Here is a 21,002-nt window from a genome sequence, read left to right as displayed (position 1 = left end):
ATTTCTGTCTTGCAAACTGGTTCATCTGTACCATTTTTCTAGGGTCCACGTATATGCATTAATATTTGTTTTTCTCTTTCTGACTTACTTCATTCTGTATGGAAGTCTCTAGATCCATCCACATCTCTACAAATGATGCAATTTTGTTCCTTTTTATGGCTGAGTAATATTCCATTGTGTATATATACCACATCTTCCTTATCCATTCCTCTGTTGATGGACATTTAGGTTGTTTCCATGTCCTGGCTATTGTAAATAGTGCTGCAATGAACATTGGGGTGTATGTGTCTTTTTGAAGTAAGTCAGAAAGAGAAAAACTAATATTGTATATTAACGCATATATGTGGAACCTGAAAAAATTGGTATAGATGATTTTATTTTCAAAGGAGAAACAGAGATGCAGACATAGAGAATAAATGTATGGTTACCAAGGGAGAAAGGGGGGGTGGGATGTTTGGGAGATTGGGATTGACATATATATACTAATATGTACAAAATGGATAACTAATAAGAACCTGCTCTATAAAAAATAAATAAAATAAAATTCAAAAAACATCTACAAGCAATAAATGCTGGAGACGGTGAGGAGAAAAGAGAACCCTCCTGCACTGTTGGTGGGAATGTTAATTGATACAGCCCCTATGGAGAACAGTATGGAGGTTCCTTAACAAAAACTAAAAATAAAAGTACCATAAGTCCCAGCAATCCCACTGCTGGGCATATACCCTGAGAAAACCATAATTCAAAAAGAGACATGTACCACAATGTTCATTGCAGCACTATTTACAATAGCCGGGACAGTGAAGCATCTTAAATGTCCATCAACAGATGAATGGATAAAGAAGATGTGGCACATATATACAATGGAATATTACTCAGCCATAAATAGAAATGAAACTGAGTTATTTGTAGTGAGGTGGATGGACCTAGAGTCTGTCATACAGAGTAAAGTAAGTCAGAAAGAGAAAAACAAATGCTGTATGCTAACACATATATATGGAATCTAAAAAAAATGGTTCTGATGAACCTAGGGGTAGGACAGGAATAAAGACACAGATGTAGAGAATGGACTTGAGGACACGGGGAGGGGGAAGGGTAAACTGGGACAGAGTGAAAGAGTAGCATTGACATATATACACTACCATATGTAAAATAGATAGCTAGTGGGGAGTAGCTGCATAGCACAGGGAGATCAGCTTGGTGCTTTGTGACCATCTAGAGGGGTGGGATAGGGAGGGTGGGAGGGAGACGCAAGAGGGAGGGGATATGGATATATATGTACACATATAGCTGATTCACTTTGTTATACAGCAGAAACTAACACAACATTGTAAAGCTGTTATACTCCAATAAAGATGTTAAAAAAAAAGATGTGGCACATATATACAATAGAATATTACTCAGCCATAAAAAGGAACAAAATTGAGTTATTTGTAGTGAGGTAGATGGACCTAGAATCTGTCATACAGAGTGAAGTACGTCTGAAAGAGAAAAACAAATACCATATGCTAACACATATATACGGAATCTAAAAAGCGGTACTGATGAACCTAATGACCTGGCACGAATAAAGACGCAGATGTAGAGAATGGACTTGAGGACTTGGGGGTGGGGAAGGGTAAGCTGGGACGAAGTGAGACAGTAGCATTGACATATATACACTACCAAATGTAAAATAGATAGCTAGTGGGTAGCAGCTGCACAGCACAAGGAGATCAGCTTGAAGCTTTCTTATGACCTAGATGGGTGGGATAAGGAGGGTGCGAGGGAAACGCAAGAGGGAGGGGATATGGAGATATATTTATACATATAGGTGATTCACTTTGTTGTACAGCAGAAACTTATGCAACATTGTAAAGCAATTATACTGCAATAAAGATGTAGAAAATATAACTGACAAAGATGAAAGTACAGGCTATGATAGAGGACAGTCTATGCTAAGTGCCAAGTAACAGTAAGTGTTTCAGAATTTCAGAGAAGTGAGAGATTTGTGAGGCTAAAAGAGGGAAGGCCGGCTTCCTAGAAGAATTAACGCTTGAAGCTGGCCTTGAAGGATTTATTAGATAGAAAGGAGGAAGGAAGCCATTCCATGCAGGTTGCAATCTAAGCAAAGCCAGAAGCTGATGTGGCTAAGTGAATTCAGGTAACTGTGAAGAGACCATTAAGGGATGTACCAAGGGCCCTCAACTTGCAGTGTTTGAGTTTTCCCCATATATACCCCACTTTTGCTCTTCTCTTCTTCTGTTACTTGTTACTTGTAGCACAACTGGTTCTCTCCAAAGCCTCTGCCTTGTAAAAAAGTGTTGTGAGATTTTATTTAGCCTGGCAGGTAGAAAGGTTGTTCAGCCCAAGTCCAGGCTCCCTAAGGGCTGTTACAAAGTTTCTATCTGGCCAGAAATATTCTGTGCGTATTCAAACATGTATTTGCTGTACATTGTATAAAATGAAATGTTCTAGGGAAGAAGAAAGGCATGGCTTTCTGTAAGAAGTTTGTGGCGGAAATGAAATTCTAAAGTTGATAAAAAAGTATGCTGGGACCTTTCAGAGATGATTTTGAGCAGCCTAAGGGAAATTAAGTTTTTATACAGTTGTGTGTCCCAAGAGACAGGGAAATTAGGTAGGAGGGAAAACAGGTGGATAGAAGATCTGGCAAGAAAACAAAATCATGGGGTTTCCTCTGTAGACGTTTTGGGGCATCCAGCCTAGGTAAACATATGGAATTGTGTTGTGGTGAAAATTTTTCTTTATCCACTGAAACAGGGTGGAAGCAGAGAAGACTCAAATGGAACTGAAAGCAGTTCTTTTCCTCTGTACAAAAAAGATGCAGGACAAGTACTTTGGAGGTTCTGAAATCTAAATAAGGGCATACTAAGAAGGCAACTCATGACTTTCTCTCTTGCAATTTCTAAGAATATGAAGCAGCAGAAATTTCACAGTCACAAAGCAGATGGTTCTTCTTTCCTTTATATTACAGAGCTCAACTTTGCTCTGAACCCAGCTCAGATACATACAGTGATTTTTTTTTTCAGCAATTATTATATCAGACCTCCTGGTCTTTCAGGCATTATGTGTTCAACTCGCTACTGAGGACCATAGATGTTGCCAGGCCCTTCTCTTGTCAGGAGGTCGTAGTACTTTGGCACCTCCTCTTCTGGCTCATTAATCCTTCTTTTAGTGTTTCTATGCTCCCCTTCTCCTAATGGGGACTTAGGAACCCTCTGCTTCTTTCTCCAGGTACTGTAAGAGTGTGCAAGCTCCTGCAAGGCTGCCCTCAGGCCCACCTGCCTTGCCTCCAGTTTTAGTCCTAACTACTCCATAGTTTTCACACCATATTTTCTAAGCAGCAGGAGCTTCAGAGGGCTACTCTAGGGAAGCAAGGCACAAGCCTTAGTTGTTCTTTTATTCCCCTAAATCTACCTGCAGTCCTCCCCCTGCAGCTCCATGTGGGGGTTTCACTCCTATAGTTCAAGACAAGGGAATCATTTCTCAATTCCTTTCCTTCCATCTGTCCCCATCCTTTCCTTCTCCAGCCCCAGAAGGCTTATCTTTTTCCTACGGGGTGGGAAGTTTCCATATGTTATAACTTACTATCTCAGTTCTACAATTTATTTTATGGTGGGTCCTCCAAGTTTGGTTATTGAAATTTATTAACTCAGCTTTTTACAGTTTTGAGAATAACCTTTTTTCTTTTTAAAAGGCTGAATTTCAAGATTGTTGTCTCTATATGGACTTCCAAAAGCCTAGTTACAAACTTGAAGCTGAACAATGACTTTCATTTTAGGTACCACCTGCCTTTCTTCTTCAGAAGAAATCATAGTCACTGGGTTCTAGGCTTAAACACAGAAGGTCTAGGCTAGTGGTACTCAACTAGGGTTGATTTTGTCCTCTAGGAAACATTTGACAAAATCTGGAGATATTTTTGATGGTTACAACTAGGGGTTGGTGCTACTAGCACCTAGTGGGTAGAGGCCAGGGATGCTGCTAAACATCTTGCAATGCACAATACAACTCTCTACAATGTCAAGAACGGTTAGGTTGAGAAATCCTGGTCTAGGACCATGCCATTAATGACCAAGAAGGGAAAACCTACTGAGTGATATTTAAAAATGTTACCATGCTGGGCTTCCCTGGTGGTGCAGTGGTTGAGAATCCGCCTGCCGATGCAGGGGACATGGGTTCGTGCCCCGGTCTGGGAGGATCCCACATGCTGCGGAGCGGCTGGGCCCGTGAGCCATGGCCGCTGAGCCTGTGCGTCCGGAGCCTGTGCTCTGCAACGGGAGAGGCCACAACAGTGAGAGGCCCACGTACTGCAAAAAAAAAAAAAAAAAAAAATGTTACCATGCTGCTTTTACCTTGAAAAGTCTAACTTCCTGAGGAGCGACCAAAGTCTAGCAGAGTCATTGTGCTAAACAAATAAATGCAAATGTAATGTAATGTGATATAGGGGTTGAGATCTAATCAAATTGATACTAGCAGTTTTTTAAACCTCACTCTTCACTGTAGCCTTTAAGCTTATGAAACACTCTGCATGACAGTCTCTAGGTCTATCCATGTCTCTACAAATGACCCAATTTTGTTTATGGCTGAGTAATAGTCCATTGGATATATGTACCACATCTTCTTTATCCATTCCTCTGTTGATGGACATTTAGGTTGTTTCCATGTCCTGGCTATTGTAAATAGTGCTGCAATGAACATTGAGGTGCATGTGTCTTTTTGAAGTAAGTCAGAAAGAGAAAAACAAATATTGTATATTAACGCATATATGTGGAATCTGAAAAAATTGGTATAGATGATCTTATTTACAAAGGAGAAACAGAGATGCAGACATAGAGAACAAATGTATGGATACTAAGGGAAAAGGGGGGGTGGGATGAATTGGGAGATTGGGATTGACATAGATATACTATTGATACTATGTATAAAATAGATAACTAATTATAACCTACTGTATAGCACAGGTAACTCTACTCAGTGCTCTGTGGTGACTTAAATTTGAAGGAAATCCAAAGAAGAGGAGATATACGTATATGTATAGCTGATTCACTTTGCTGTACCGTAGAAACTAACACAAAATTGTAAAGCAATTATACTCCAATAAAAATTAAAATAATAAACTTATAAAACAGTAACGAGTGATTAGTTAGTGTTAAGCTTTTTCAATTTAACAAATATTACGTCACAAGTATTGTCTGTGTTCTAAGTTGTATCCACCAACCCCCATCTGCCTGAAAGTCTTCTCATAAAAGTCACACGCTGGCAACACTGTCCAGTTAGTGGGGGCCTTCTGAATGGTAAGCATAAATGGCTAGAAAGTACTAATCAGCCTTGACAGTGTTGGACTTGGTAAATCCATGTGTATAATATGATAACAAATATTATGGCTAAGATGACCATATAATGTATCTCCCAAATTGGAACATATTTGAGTGTATATGGGGGTGCTATTGAATAATCATATCAGGACAATAGGTATAAACTGGGACCACCCAGAGCAAATCTTAGCCATAACCCTCTTAAAGGTGACTACCAAAAAATATCTAATTAATTCCTCATGAAACGTTAGCTGCTAACAACTTACAATGTTTCTCCCTCTAGAGGGAGTTGTGTTTTCACATGGGGCTTTAGGAGACCACAGAGCCTTTAAGATCTAAAATAACACAGTTGTGGTGATACTAGGGTTGACTAACAGTGGTGAAATTGAGAACAAGAAATACCTTTCTGGGGCTCTTCAAATTCTACTAGCCAGGTGGTGACATTTTCTGCCAAGTTTTTTGGGGAAGTCAGGATTTCTGGGCTCCTTTGAAACCCTTCTTTGATGACTGCTCTTTTCTTTACAAATGAATCATTCAAAGTGACCATATAACTGAAACAGGCATGTCACCTTGACTAATTAGTGCCAGAAGATGCCCAGCTTGCAAGTAAGGTAGGTAGGTGGCATTTGGTTTCCAGAGCTAATTTAACACCAGCAGATGGTGCTAAAATGTAGCTTCTCCCTCTTAAAATAAATATTCAAATTTTCCTTAAAATCAGAGACTAGATAAATGTAGGCATATTAATTGCTCTGGAAAGTTCATATGAAGGAGATGATTGTCACCATTTAACTCCCTTGAACAGAGCTTCACCTGAAACCTAGGTGCAGCTTCCACCCATACATCCAGGCTCCTTTCAAGCTAAATCAGTTTTCTTCCAGTTGGAATCTCACTCATAGGAATGTAACTAAAGCACAGAAGATTTTCGCCTCATGCTCCAATTGGGAGGCAAAACTCAACAAAAGATCTATCTATGTAGCTCAGTGACAGATGATTCTTTGCTACTTCTTGGGGTTTTCTTCCCAGCAGAGTACCAGTCTCCCAAGAAAAAAAATTAGTTCTTCTCAATTTATGACTCTTTCTTCATAGACATATAGAACATTAGTGCTTGTAGGGCACTTATCAAGCATGCAGACCAGTAGCTTTCTATTTTTAGCATTAGAACAATATATTTTTCAAATGGAATCTTTTGTGAAAGCCTGATATATAAAACTGATAGATGCTGAACTGCTCTGTTGAAGTGTGTTTTGTAGATCTCTGCCTTTTTGGCCTCTCCTGTCTTTCTCATCAATGAGGTAGCCCTTGAGCCATGAGCTCAAGCCATGTCCTTGAGTCTGAACCCTAGGGCTCCACAGAATAGTTTGAAAACTGTGACTGCTTTCAAGCTCTCTCATTTACATACCAGGAAACTGAGTCTAGTGAGGGAAAATGCTCAAGGGTATGAAAGATGGCTGGAAAGGCCAGCTAATCTGGTCAGCAGGGCCAGAGTCTATGTGCATGCAGAGTTCATGTGCATGTACGGAGCATGTAATAGAGCTCTAGTTCCCTGGAACCTCTGTTGAATGGAAGTTGATGTGCACACAGGTCCTATCTTACTTATAACAATATTCGATATTCCAATAGATATCATTGAGTTCATTCCCCTGGGAGAAGTATAACCTCTCCACTTTTGCCAAAGATACCCTTGGGGAAGTACCTCATGAGCGTCTGATACATCCCACATCTGGGTATATGTGGTGCATTCTTGGTTTGGCCCAAGGAAATTTGTGAAATCTTCCACTTAGCTTAAATAATTCTAATATTACCTTTCCATGACTCCTTCTCCTCTAAGGCACTTAGACCTTTATGTTAGGGGAAAAAGACCTGTTTATATTATTCAGGCCAAGATGCTCCCTTCAGATGTTCTATCTTCAACTAAATTCAACCTTTTTGTTCCTTTTACATGCAAGTTCTCCATCCTTTGAACAGAGATGCCATTCCTCATAAGCCCTACATTTTTGGGAAGGAGACCAAGACAGAGATCTAGAGATTTATGATTTCTCATTGAAGAAGGAACCCGAGGTTTTGAAGTGGGGGACTCTTTTGCCAAAGTTTAGTGGGGAAACAGGCTTTAAACCAGTATGCATGGCCCAAGGCATATATATGCATGGCAGGCATTACACTAAAGAAAACTTTGTCAGGTTCTCAAACATGATGCCAGGTGATCTTAGGGTCTCAGGTGAGTGGTAACCCCCACAATATGAATGGTGCCATTTGGAGCTGTGCAACCCTGAGGTACTAAAGATGACCTTAATTAAACTTCTGAGAAAGTGCATTCTAACATGGATGTGTTTGTGTGAACAAATCATGATTATTAGAATCAAAATGGCCCTGAGAGTTTACCTAGTTCAACCTGGTGATTTTAAAATGGATGAATTTTAAGATGGATGGATTTTAAGATGGACTTTAAAAGCCCAAATAATAGAAAGGGATTTCTTAAGGTCACATACATGAAGACAGAATTTGGACCAGCAACCAGGCTTTCTAAGTCCCACCGATTGCTCTCACCAGTGTGTATGCTGCTCTTATATATGTGTAAGACCATGAGGCCAGCTCCCTAGTGAGAAAAGAAGTTCCATGAATGGCACTGAAGTGTTTGCATTCTTAACTTGTCTTTTGAAGGGTGAGGAGCAAGGTGAGGGGGTTTCTAGAGGAACTGGTGTACGCAGAGGGTCTGGGAAACACTATCTGATTTCATTATATCAACTCAGGAAGACCTAGGCTCAGGTTAGTGCTGGAGCCTTTGCTAAGAATAAGGTGAATGGAAAGATAAGCTCAAAAGTTTAATAGGAAAAATGTGAACATTGAAAAGAAATCTACCTCATTGCTCAGCAAACTCTAAGGCTACCTTCAGTGCTGGTGGATAAAACCCAAATGCTGGCAGATTTTCTTCTCATCACAGTCAGACTTGAGCACCCGCAATAACTTAACATACTGAAATAATGCAATTAAGCAGACTCCTCATGCCCAGCTTCCAGTCTCACTCACTTTAACAAATATAATTTGGGTGACATCATGAAAAACATTCTTCTTGTGAGTGGATGTAGATTACAAGAAAAATGATCACATGGCTTAGCCTTGGCAAGCAGAAAGAAAGCACTAAATTTGGCCCTTATGAAAATGTGTTCTGTAAATGGCTTGCGCTTACACAAGTGATAGGGCTTGTTCAATACAGTGTGTGTTTGTGTGTGTGTGCGTGTGTGTGCTTGCATGTATGTGCCCAGGCATGTGACTCTGCCTAGCGTCCCCTTAATTCTAGGTCATAGATTTACAGGTGTCAACTCTCAAAGCAGCCTTATTTATCCCAAATCCCTTGTTCTACAGATGATAAACACTGAGAATGAGAACTGGGCAGTGACTTGTCCGATGTCATGCAGTGCATTAATGACAAAACCTGGGCTAAAACATAAATCTCCTGACTGCCAGTTCTGTACGCTCCCCTCTCTCCCTTACTTAGCACTTGGCTGATGTGATTGGGACACTCCTCCCTGGAGCTACCATAGTCAACTTTTGTCCTACCTCTGTAAAATCTATCTCTTTATTTTCTTTAAACAGTGGCTTTTGCCTGTTTTCCTGGAAACAATGTCTTGAAATCTCTGTCCCATACCAACAAGGATTGTCTGAAACCTGGAACTGGCCTGTATTAAGCAAAAGCCTCTACCGCTCTGGCGACAAATCCCGGATGAGGCAGAAAGGTGAGCAGGAGAGCAGTGTGCATATAGTCACAAGAGGCTGTATGATGAGTACCCCAAATTTGAAGGCATATGACCCTTTGAAGTAGATGACAGTGGCAGAAAGTGAGTTTGGTGTGACCACTGTGACTGATTAATTCAACATTTATTGTCAACTTTATATCAGGTACTGTGGTATAGTGGAAGAACACAGCCTTTAACATCGGAATGTACAATTGAAATTCTACCTGGACCACTTGCTAGAGGTGGTATCTCAGTCAAGTCAACTCAATTCCCTGAGACATAGTTTCATTTATTAAATAGGAATAGTAATAGTATCTACTTTCTAGGGTTGTTGAGAGGACTTTAGATAAAATAGTATATATTAAGTACCTATACAGTTTTTGGTATATAGTGAGTGTGGAATAAATTTTCTTAACCTGCTGTGCGGAATGGATAGATGAAAATGTAGTCCCAGACTTTAGGGAAAGTACAGCCTAAAAAGGGAAATAAGCCATGTATTCAAATGACTATTACATTTTTTTTTCGGTACGTAGGCTTCTCACTGTTGTGGCCTCTCCCGTTGTGGAGCACAGGCTCTGGACGCGCAGGCTCAGCGGCCATGGTTCACGGGCCCAGCTGCTCCACGGCATGTGGGATCTTCCCGGACCGGGGCACGAACCCGTGTCCCCTGCAACGGCAGGTGGACTCTCAACCACTGCGCCACCAGGAAAGCCCTGTTACATGTTTTTATAGTTTTGATTACTTTTCATCTCATTATAAGAGGCAAACACTACTAATTACCTACTTAATAGGGAATTTCTTAATTCCTTAATTTCTCCTGTACTAAAACTCCTCTGAATTTATTTGGGGACATGATATGCCCATTTAAAAATTTTGATTTCTTGAGAGGGTTTGTAGCTAAAGGTAATCATGTGATAAAGTTCTGGCCAATGAGATGTAAGTGGAAGTCTACAGTGTGAGGCTTCTGGGAAAACGATAGTTTTCTTGACAAATCTGGTTGACTTGCTCCATTTAGTCTTTTCTCTTTCCATCCTGGAATGCATATGTTATGTCTAGAGTTGTAACAGCCATGTTGTAACATGAGATATTGTGGGGGCGGCTGTATCTGCTCTGGACTGCATACCATCAGACTTCTGGTGTCATGAAAAAATAAACTCCTTTCTGGTTTAAGTCACTGGATTTAGGTTTATATTACGTGCAGCTGAACACAATTCTAACTGACACAGTAGAGTTTCAGAGTTTTTTTTCATGCGTACTGGAATTTTCCATTAGAATTTGAGGAAGTATAGTAATTATTCTCTAGAAAACCCATGCTTTTGGAGGCAGCTGGGCAGTTTCATTTGAGCCAGAACTGATAGATGTTCTCTGACCAGGTATTTTAGCTGTTATTCCAATAAGAAGGATTTCATAAGATACAGAAGGTCATCGAAGCTCATGTTTGGGGTGTCTATCATCAGTGGGTCCACTGACAATAGGAATTTTGTTGTAGTGTCATCTTTGTTCTGGGTGTACTGATAGGTTCAGTATGGGAGGTAAAAGGTGAGGTCATGTCCTAGCTAATGAACAGTCCACTAATAAAGGGGCTAAACAATGAAAAGAGAGGTTCATTGTTTAAAGTATATTGATGATGGAAACTAGTGTATGAACAACAGGGAACACTCTTGGAATTGTCTGGCTTTGTCTCTGACGAGCACTCCTAGGGACTCAAATCTTTTCTGAGGTGCCTTTGTGTCTCAGATTGTGGGGTGCCAGTATAAGCATCTGCCTTCAGGATAGCTTTTGCTGTTTGTACCTCCTTTATACTCCAAAGAGTATAGTCTAAGGTAGAAAGGACTCAGTGCCTGAGGAAGGCACAGAGAAAGGGTATGGGAATTTAGATGCTGGGGAAATCCAGAAGACTTCTTGGCAATGGTGACATTAGAACTGGAACTTAAAGGATGGACCATATTTGTACATTGGTAAAGGGTAGTGGGAGTGGGAAAAGGATATCCCAGGCAGAGGGGAAAAGAGTGAACAAAAGCAGAGGTGGGAAGTGTAGTCTTGTAGGATGAGTTGGGCTGATACTTTGGGATTTTAGAGACATTAAGGAAACCTCAAAATGACCTTATGCAGCCTCATTCAGCTCTGGAGTTTTCCCTGGGGTTGACAATCCATTCTCATGCTAGGCAGCATGAAAATTAGATATGTCACTCCCTTCCCCATTCAAAACCACCATGGCCTCTTCTCACATTTATAACAACAACCACTTTCTACACTATGGAGTTAAGAAGAATATATAGATACTATTTTTAACATTCATGTAAATTCTCTTTGAGGAGAGGTTAACAAAACACTGAAGTCAGATTCTAGAAAGGTCAGATTAAAAAAACTAGATGTCAATGCTCAGCAACATTTTAGAATTGATTAGTAAACTGATGGATTGTGAGGATCCAGAACAAGGAGGGATCACTAGGAGCCAGCTTACCAAAGGAAGTCAATTTCTTCTCTGGATGTGGTTACTTCTAGAGAGAGAGAACTCTTTAGTAATGATGTATATTGACTTCAGTAAATTTTCTCTGTGACATCTTTGTGTACAGAAGGCAGAAACATGGGCTGAATGATGGAACAGTACAAGAGTAATAATTTGAGCCCCCAACTCTTTGATTTATGTTTTTATGTCTGCCTAAAGGAGATCTCTAGTGCCACACTGGAGTTGGTCTTTTCCTAGTCAACATTTTAATCAAGGATATGGATGAAGACATAGACAGTGAGCTGATCAAATTGCAGATGACAGAAAGCTGGGAGAAAGTGAATAGGCTGAATGTCAGAATAAAGATATAAAAAATAATTGGACAGGCTGGAATAACAGGTCAAAACAAACACAATGACACTAAATAAGAACAAAATAGTTCCTGTTTTTGCAACTGCAAATGTCTAGGACAGGGAGATCTGACTGGATTTTAATTCTTGTAGCTAAGATTTGGGAGTTGTAATTGACAACAAACTCACTATGAGCCAAAATTATGACATGGATTCTAAAAAAAGCTACTACAATCACAGGCTTCTTTTTCGGTATGCAGATCAAAGGAGGGCTAGCTCCAGGATAATGTAGATCTTGAGAGACTTTCTACCCTTGATTTTCAGAGCACTGTACTCTACTGGTTCTCCTACTGGTGATTCTTACATCTCACTTGAGAACTTTTCACTTGTCTCTCTCCCCCTTCCCAAGTTTTATTGAGGTATGATTGATAAATAAAATTTGCATATATTTAAGGTATAAAATGTGATTTTTTTTACATCTTTATTGGAGTATAATTGCTTTACAATGGTGCGTTAGTTGCTGCTTTATAACAAAGTGAATCAGTTATACATATACATATGTTCTCATATCTCCACCCTCTTGCATCTCCCTCCCTCCCAACCTCCCTATCCCACCCATCCAGGTGGTCACGAAGCACAGAGCTGATCGCCCTGTGCTATGCAGCTGCTTCCAACTAGCTATCTATTTTAAGTTTCGTAGTGTATATACGTCCATGCCACTCTCTCACTTTCTCACAGCTTACCCTTCCCCCTCTCCATATCCTCAAGTCCATCCTCCAGTAAGTCTGTGTCTTTATTCCCGTCTTACCCCTAGGTTCTTCATGACATTTTTTTCCCTTAGATTCCATATATATGTGTTAGCATACGGTATTTGTCTTTCTCTTTCTGACTTACTTCACTCTGTATGACAGTCTCTAGGTCCACCCACCTTACTACAAATAACTCAATTTCGTTTCATTTTATGGCTGAGTAATATTCCATTGTATATATGTTCCACAACTTTATCCATTCATCCGATGATGGACACTTAGGTTGTTTCCATCTCCTGGCTATTGTAACTACAGCTGCAATGAATATTTTGGTACATGACTCTTTTTGAATTTTGGTTTTCTCAGGGTATATGCCCAGTAGTGGGATTACTGGGTCATATGGTAGTTCTATTTATAGTTTTTTAAGGAACCTCCATACTGTTCTCCATAGTGGCTGTACCAATTCACATTCCCACCAGCAGTGCAAGAGTTTTCCCTTTCCTCCACACCCTCTCCAGCATTTATTGTTTCTAGATTTTTTGATGATGGCCATTCTGACTGGTGTGAGATGATATCTCATTGTAGTTTTGATTTGCATTTCTCTAATGATTAATGATGTTGAGCATTCTTTCATGTGTTTGTTAGCAATCTGTATATCTTCTTTGGAGAAATGTCTATTTAGGTCTTCTGCCCATTTTTGGATTGGGTTGTTTGTTTTTTTGTAATTGTGCGGCATGAGCTCCTTGTAAATCTTGGAGATTAATCCTTTGTCAGTTGCTTCATAGGCAAATATTTTCTCCCATTCTGAGGGTTGTCTTTTGGTCTTGTTTATGGTTTCCTTTGCTGTGCAAAAGCTTTGAAGTTTCATTACGTCCCATTTGTTTTTTTTTTGTTTTTATTTCCATTTCTCCAGGAGGTGGGTCAAAAAAGATCTTGCTGTGATTTATGTCATAGTGTCCTGCCTATGGTTTCCTCTAAGAGTTTTATAGTTTCTGGCCTTACATTTAGGTCTTTAATCCATTTTGAGCTTATTTTTGTGTATGGTATTAGGAAGTATTCTAATTTCATTCTTTTACATGTAGCTGTCCAGTTTTCCCAGAACCACTTATTGAAGAGGTTGTCCTTTCCCCACTGTACATTCCTGCCTCCTTTATCAAAGATAAGGTGACCATATGTTCGTGGGTTTACCTCTGGGCTTTCTATCCTGTTCCATTGATCTATCTTTCCTTTTTTGTGCCAGTACCATACTCTCTTGATTACTGTAGCTTTGTAGTATAGTCTGAAGTCAGGGAGCCGGATTCCTCTAACTCCATTTTGCGTTCTCAAGATTGCTTTGGCTCTACAGGGTCTTTTGTGTTTCCACACAAATTGTGAAATTTTTTGTTCTAGTTCTGTGAAAAATGCCAGTGGTAGTTTGATAGGGATTGCATTGAATCTGTAGATTGCTTTGGGTAGTAGAGTCATTTTCACATTATTGATTCTTCCAATCCAAGAACATGGTATATCTCTCCATCTGTTTGTATCATCTTTAACTTCTTTCATCAGTGTCTTATAATTTTCTGCATACAGGTCTTTGGTCTCCTTAGGTAGGTTTATTCCTAGATATTTTATTCCTTTTGTTGCAATGGTAAATGGGAGCGTTTCTTGATTTCACTTTCAGATTTTTCGTCATTAGTGTATAGGAATGCCAGAGATTTCTGTGCATTAATTTTGGATACTGCTACTTTACCAAAGTCATTGATTAGCTCTAGTAGTTTTCTGGTAGCATCTTTAGGATTCTCTATGTATAGTATCATGTCATCTGCAAATAGTGACAACTTTACTTGTTGTTTTCCGTTTTGGATTCCTTTTATTTCCTTTTCTTCTCTGATTGTTGTGGCTAAAACTTCCAAAACTTTGTTGAATAAGAGTGGTGAGAGTGGGCAACCTTGTCCTGTTACTGATCTTAGTGGAAATGCTTTCAGTTTTTCTCTGTTGAGGATGATGTGGGCTGTGGGTTTGTCATATATGGCCTTTATTATGTTGAGGAAAGTTCCCTCTATGCCTACTTTCTGGAGGGTTTTTATCATAAATGGGTGTTGAATTTTGTCGAAAGCTTTCTCTGCATCTGTTGAGATGAACATATGGTTTCTCTCTTTCAATTTGTTAATATGGTGTATCACGTTGTTTGATTTGCGTATACTGAAGAATCCTTGCATTCCTCGGACAAACCCCACTTGATCATGGTGTATGATCCTTTTAATGTGCTGTTGGATTCTGTTTGCTAGTATTTTGTTGAGGATATTTGCATGTGTGTTCATCAGTGGTATTGGCCTGTAGTTTTCTTTCTTTGTGACATCCTTGTCTGTTTTTGGTATCAGGGTGATGGAGGCCTTGTAGAATGAGTTTGGGTGTGTTCCTCCCTCGGCTATATTTTGGAAGACTTTGAGAAGGATAGGTGTTAGCTCTTCTCTACATTTTTGATAGAATTCGCCTGTGAATCCATCTGGTCCTGGGCTTTTGTTTGTTGGAAGATTTTTAATTACAGTTTCACCTTCAGTGCTTGTGATTGGTCTGTTCATATTTTCTATTTCTTCCTGATTCAATCTTGGCAGATTGTGCATTTCTAAGAATTTGTCCATTTCTTTCACGTTGTCCATTTTATTTGCATAATGTTGCTTGTAGTAATCTCTCATGATCTTTTGTGTTTCTGCAGTGTCAGTTGTTACTTCTCCTTTTCCATTTCTAATTCTTTTGATTTGAGTCTTCTCCCTTTTTTTCTTGATGAGTGTGGCTAATGGTTTATCAATTTTGTTTATCTTCTCAAAGAACCAGCTTTTAATTTTATTGATCTTTGCTATCATTTCCTTCATTTGTTTTTCTTTTATTTCTATTCTGATCTTTAGGATTTCTCTCCTTCTGCTAACTTTGGGGATTCTTCTTCTTCTTTCTCTAATTGTTTTAGGTGCAATGTTAGGTAGTTCATTCGAGATGTTTCCTGTTTCTTAAGGTAGGATTGTATTGCTATAAACTTCCCTCTTAGAACTGCTTTTGCTGCATCCCATAGGTTTTGGGTCGTTGTGTCTTCATAGTCATTTGTTTCTATGTATTTTTAAATTTCCTTTTTGATTTCTTCAGTGATCACTTCGTTATTAAGTAGTGTGTTGTTTAGCCTCCATGTGTTTGTGTTTTTTACAGATATTTTCCTGTAGTTGATATATAGTCTCATAGTGTTGTGGTTGGAAAAGATACTTGATACAATTTCAATTTTCTTAAATTTACCAAGGCTTGATTTGTGACCCAAGATATGTCTGTCCTGGAGAATGTTTCATGAGCACTTGAGAAAAATGTGTATTCTGTTGTTTTTGGATGGAATGTCCTATAAATATCAACTAAGTCCATCTTGTTTAATGTATCATTTAAAGCTTGTGTTTCCTTATTTATTTTCATTTTGGATGATCTGTCCATTGATGAAAGTGGGGTGTTAAAGTCCCCTACTATGAATGTGTTACTGTCTATTTCCACTTTTATGGCTGTTAGTATTTGCCTTATGTATTGAGGTGCTCCTATGTTGGGGGCATAAATATTTACAATTGTTATAACTTCTTCTTGGATTGATCCCTTGATCATTTTGTAGTGTCCTTCCTGGTCTCTTCTTATAGTCTTTATTCTAAAGTCTATTTTCTCTGATATGAGAGTTGCTACTCCAGCTTTCTTTTGGTTTCCATTTGCATGGAATATCTTTTTCCATCCCCTTACTTTCAGTCTGTATGTGTCTCTGGGTCTGAAATGGGTCTCTGGTAGACAGCATATATATGGGTCTTGTTTTAGTATCCATTAAGCCAGTCTGTGTCTTTTGGTGGGAGCATTTTATCCATTTACATTTAAGGTAATTATCAATATGTATGTTCCTATTCCCATTAATTGTTTTGTGTTTGTTATTGTAGGTCTTTTCTTTCTCTTGTGGTTCTTGCCTAGAGAAGGTCCTTTAGCATTTGTTGTAAAGCTGGTTTGGTGGTGCTGAACTCTCTCAGCTTTTGCTTGTCTGTAAAGGTTTTAATTTCTACATCAAATCTGAATGAGATCCTTGCTGGGTAGTGCAATCTTGGTTGTAAGTTTTCCTCCTTCATCACTTTCAGTATGTCCTGCCAGTCCCTTCTGGTTTGAAGAGTTTCTGCTGAAAGATCAGCTGTTCACCTTATGGGGATTCCCTTGTGTGCTATTTGTTGTTTTTCCCTTGCTGCTTTTAATATGTTTTCTTTGTATTTAATTTTTGACACTTTGATTAATATGTGTCTCGACATGTTTCTCCTTGGATTTATCTTGTATGGGACTCTCTGTGTTTCCTGGACTTGATTAACTATTTCCTTTCCCATATCAGGGAAGTTTTCAACTGTAATCTCTTCAAATATTTTCTCAGTCCCTTTCTTTTTCTCTTCTTCTACTGGAACCCCTATAATTCGAATGTTGGTGCATTTAATGTTGTCCCAGAAGTCTCTGAGACTGTCCTCAGTTCTTTTCATTCTTTTTTCTTTACTCTGCTCTGTAGTAGTTATTTCCCCTATTTTATCTTCCAGGTCACTTATCCGTTCTTCTGGCTCAGTTATGCTGCTATTGATCCCATCTAGAGTATTTTTCATTTCATTTATTGTGTTGTTCATCGTTGTCTGTTTCATCTTTAGTTCTTCTAGGTCTTTGTTAAATGTTTCTTGCATTTTGTCTATTCTGTTTCCAAGATTTTGGATCACCTTTACTATCATTATTCTGAATTCTTTTTCAGGTAGACTGTCTATTTCCTCTTCATTTGTAGGTCTGATGAGTTTTTATCTTGCTCCTTCATCTGCTGTGTGTTTTTCTGTCTTGTCATTTTGCTTATCTTTCTGTGTTTGGGGTCTCCTTTTTGTAGGCTGCATGTTCGTAGTTCCCTTTGTTTTTGGTGTCTGTCCCCAGTGGCTAAGGTTGTTTCAGTGGGTTGTGTAGGCTTCCTGGTGGAGGGGACTAGTGTCTGTGTTCTGGTGTTTAAGGCTGGATCTTGTCTTTCCTTTGGGCAGGTCCACTTCTGGTTGTGTGTTTTGGAGTGTCTGTGGACTTATTATGATTTTAGGCAGCTTCTCTGCCAATGGGTAGGTTTGTGTTCCTGTCTTGCTAGTTGTTTGGCATAGGTGCCCAGCACTGTAGCTTGCTGGTTGTTGAGTGAAGCTGGGTGCTGGTGTTGAGATGGAGATCTCTGGGAGATTTTCACCATTTGATATTACGTGGTGCTGGGAGGTCTCTTCTGGACCAGTGTCCTGAAGTTGGCTGTCCCACCTCAGAGGCACAGCACTGCCTCCTGGCTGCAGCATCAAGAACCTTTCATCCACACCACTCTGAATAAAAGGGAGAAAAAGTAGAAAGAAAGAAAGAAAGAGGAGAAAATAAAATAAAATAAAGTAAGATAAAATAAAGTTATTAAAATAAAAAATAATTATTAAGAATTTTTTTTAAAAAATTAAAAAAGAAAATGAAATTTAACAAAACAATAAATAAATGGATGGATAGAACCCTAGGACAAATGGTGAAAACAAAGCTATACAGACAAAATCTCACACAGAAGTGTACACATACACACTCACAAAAAGGGGAAAAGGGGAAAAAATAATAAATCTTGCGCTCAAAGTCTGCCTCCTCAATTTGGGATGATTCATTGTCTATTCATGTATTCCACATATTCAGGAAACATCAAGTTGATTGTGGAGATTTAATCCGCTGCTCCTGAGGCTGCTGGGAGAGATTTCCCTTTCTCTTCTTTGTTCGCACAGCTCCCGAGGCTCAGCTTTGGATTTGGCCCCGCTTCTGAATGTAGGTCGCCAGAGGGCGTCTTTTCTTCGCTCAGACAGGATGGGATTAAAGGAGCAGCTGACTTGTGGGCTGTAGCTCACTCAGGCCAGGGGGAGGGAGGGGTGCGGATGCAGGGTGAGCCCACAGCGGCAGAGGCCGGCGTGACGTTGCACCAGCCTGTGGCGCACCTTGCTTTCTCCCAGGGAAGTTGTCCCTGGATCACGGGACCCTGGTAGTGGTGGGCTGCACAGGCTTCCCGGAAGGGAGGTGTGGATAGTGACCTGTGCTCGCACACAGGCTTCTTGGTGGCAGCAGAAGTGGCCTTAGCATCTCATGCCCATCTCTGGGGTCCGCACTGTTAGCCACGGCTCGCGCTCTTCTCTGGAGCTCCTTTAAGCAGCGCTCTTAATCTCCTTTCCTCGTGCACCAGGAAACAAAGAGGGAAGAAAAAGTCTCTTGTCTCTTTGGCAAGTCCATACTTTTCCCCGGACTCCCTCCCGGCTAGCCGTGGTGCACTAACCCTCTGCAGGCTGTGTTCATGCTGCCAACCCCATTCCTTTCCCTGAGCTCCGACCGAAGCCCGAGCCTCAGCTTCCAGCCCCACCCGCCCCAGCGGGTGAGCAGACAAGCCTCTCAGGCTGGTGAATGCTGGTTGGCACCAATCCTCTCTGCGGGAATCTCCCAGCTTTTCCCTCCACACCCCTGTTGCTGCGCTCTCCTCCGTAGCTGTGAAGATTCCCCCCTCCCGCCACCCGCTGTCTCTGCCTGAGAAGGGGCTTCTAGTGTCTGGAAACGTTTCGTCCTTCACAGCTCCCTCCCACTGCTGCAGGTCCCGTCCCTATTCTTTTGTCTCTGTTTTTTCTTTTGCCCTACCCAGGTACGTTGGGAGCTTCTTTCCTTTTGGGAGGTCTGAGGTCTTCTGCCAACTTTCAGTAGGTGTCCTGTAGGAGTTGTTCCATGTGTAGATGTATTTCTGGTGTATCTGTGGGGAGGAAGGTGATCTCCGCATTTTACTCTTCCACCATCTACTCGCTCTCCCCAAAGCAATCTAGTACTTTCTGAATATAACAGGCAGAGAGCGGATGCACAGAGGAAGAACAAGCGACTCCAAATGTGATGTTTTGATATATGTATCCACTGTTAAATGATTACCGCAATCAAGCTAATTAACATAGTCTTTCCCAGGGTTTATTTTTTGATTCTCGTCTCTTTTCAGTCTATATTTTGTCCAAGGGTAAGCTCATCTATTTTCATAGTTTTGGAGGTCTCCTATATACTGAGGACTCCTATATCTGTATCCCTCTTCTTCATCTTCATCACCATTATCTTACTCCAGGCCTTTGTTGTATCTCACCTATACTACTGTAGTAGCCTCTTAACTGGTCTTCTTTCTTACCATTCTTATTTCTTTTATTCCACCATTCATATAAACACTGGAGTTGTCTTTTTAAGTCAGAGGTTAGACCCTGTCACTCCTCTGCTTTGATAATTCCTAAATAATTAAATCCTCACAGTCTGGCCCCTGCTACTTTCTTCTGATGGCATCTCTTATTGCATTTCTCCAGGAATCCTACATGTAATCATTCAATATCTAGTGAGCACTGTGGGCCAGGGCTACCGTGCCACCTCCTTTAGTCGCAGCTGATTACTCATTTGTAGCTTAAAAACTCACTTACTTCTCTTCCTTCATACCCTTGCTTATGATGTTCTCTCAGCCTGGATTGATCTTTGTCATCATTTCTATTTGCTGAAATGAAACTCACCCTTCAAGCCTTAGCTCTAATTCTATTTCTCTTTAACGTCAGCCATGATCTCCCAATTAGATTGAATGGTTCTTTTCTTTTTAATCCCTTAGCTCTTTGCTTGCAGTTTATCATATTATTTCATTCCTCCTTGTTGGTACTAATATTTATTATGTACCTATCTGTTAGTCCTCCTAGACTGTAAACTAAACCTTAATCACTATGCTACACTTTTAAGTAAATGTCTGTCTCTTTGTTAATTAAAGGCAACAGTACTTGTGATAGGTTCTGCTAAAGGGGTTTGGAGTATAGCCTCAGTTAAGGAGTACCCTACCTTGCCTTATTTCTGGGATCCAGCATGCTGGATAAGAAGCATGAGGGCTCCCCAGATGCTCTTCTTCAATACATAACTTACTTGGTGGACTGGGGAATGTTCTTGGAGAAAGTAATTTGATCATTGCGATAAAAGAGCTGCAATGAAGGCATGCTAATGGGAATTGTCGGCAGTGAAGGCCTGGCTCCCACTCTCTGGAGGATGCCGAAAGCCTAATGAGTCTATTTGCAGGGAGGAGAAAAGAAGGAGAAGGACAGTTATTTATACAGATGAGAACTTTCTTCCTCCCTATAACCTTCCTGAATGTCAGAGGGCTCCTGGCAGTCTACCAAACGCAACTCTTCTAGAATGCTGTGAAGGTGAGGCTTTGAGGCCAAGAAGGGTGGGGAAGTGCAAAATCTCTTTGACACCGTGTAGATCTTCCCTTCCCTTAGACTTATATGTAGTTGCCTTTCCCAACTTCTCCTCGGAAAACTGCAATCAACAGATTCATTTCAGTGGTTGTCTCCATACCTTCCAACACCCTACTTTAACCC

The sequence above is a fragment of the Phocoena phocoena genome, chromosome X (genome assembly GCF_963924675.1).
Source record: "Phocoena phocoena chromosome X, mPhoPho1.1, whole genome shotgun sequence".
Classification (NCBI taxonomy): domain Eukaryota; kingdom Metazoa; phylum Chordata; class Mammalia; order Artiodactyla; family Phocoenidae; genus Phocoena; species Phocoena phocoena.
Note: the sequence above shows the minus strand (reverse complement) of the source record.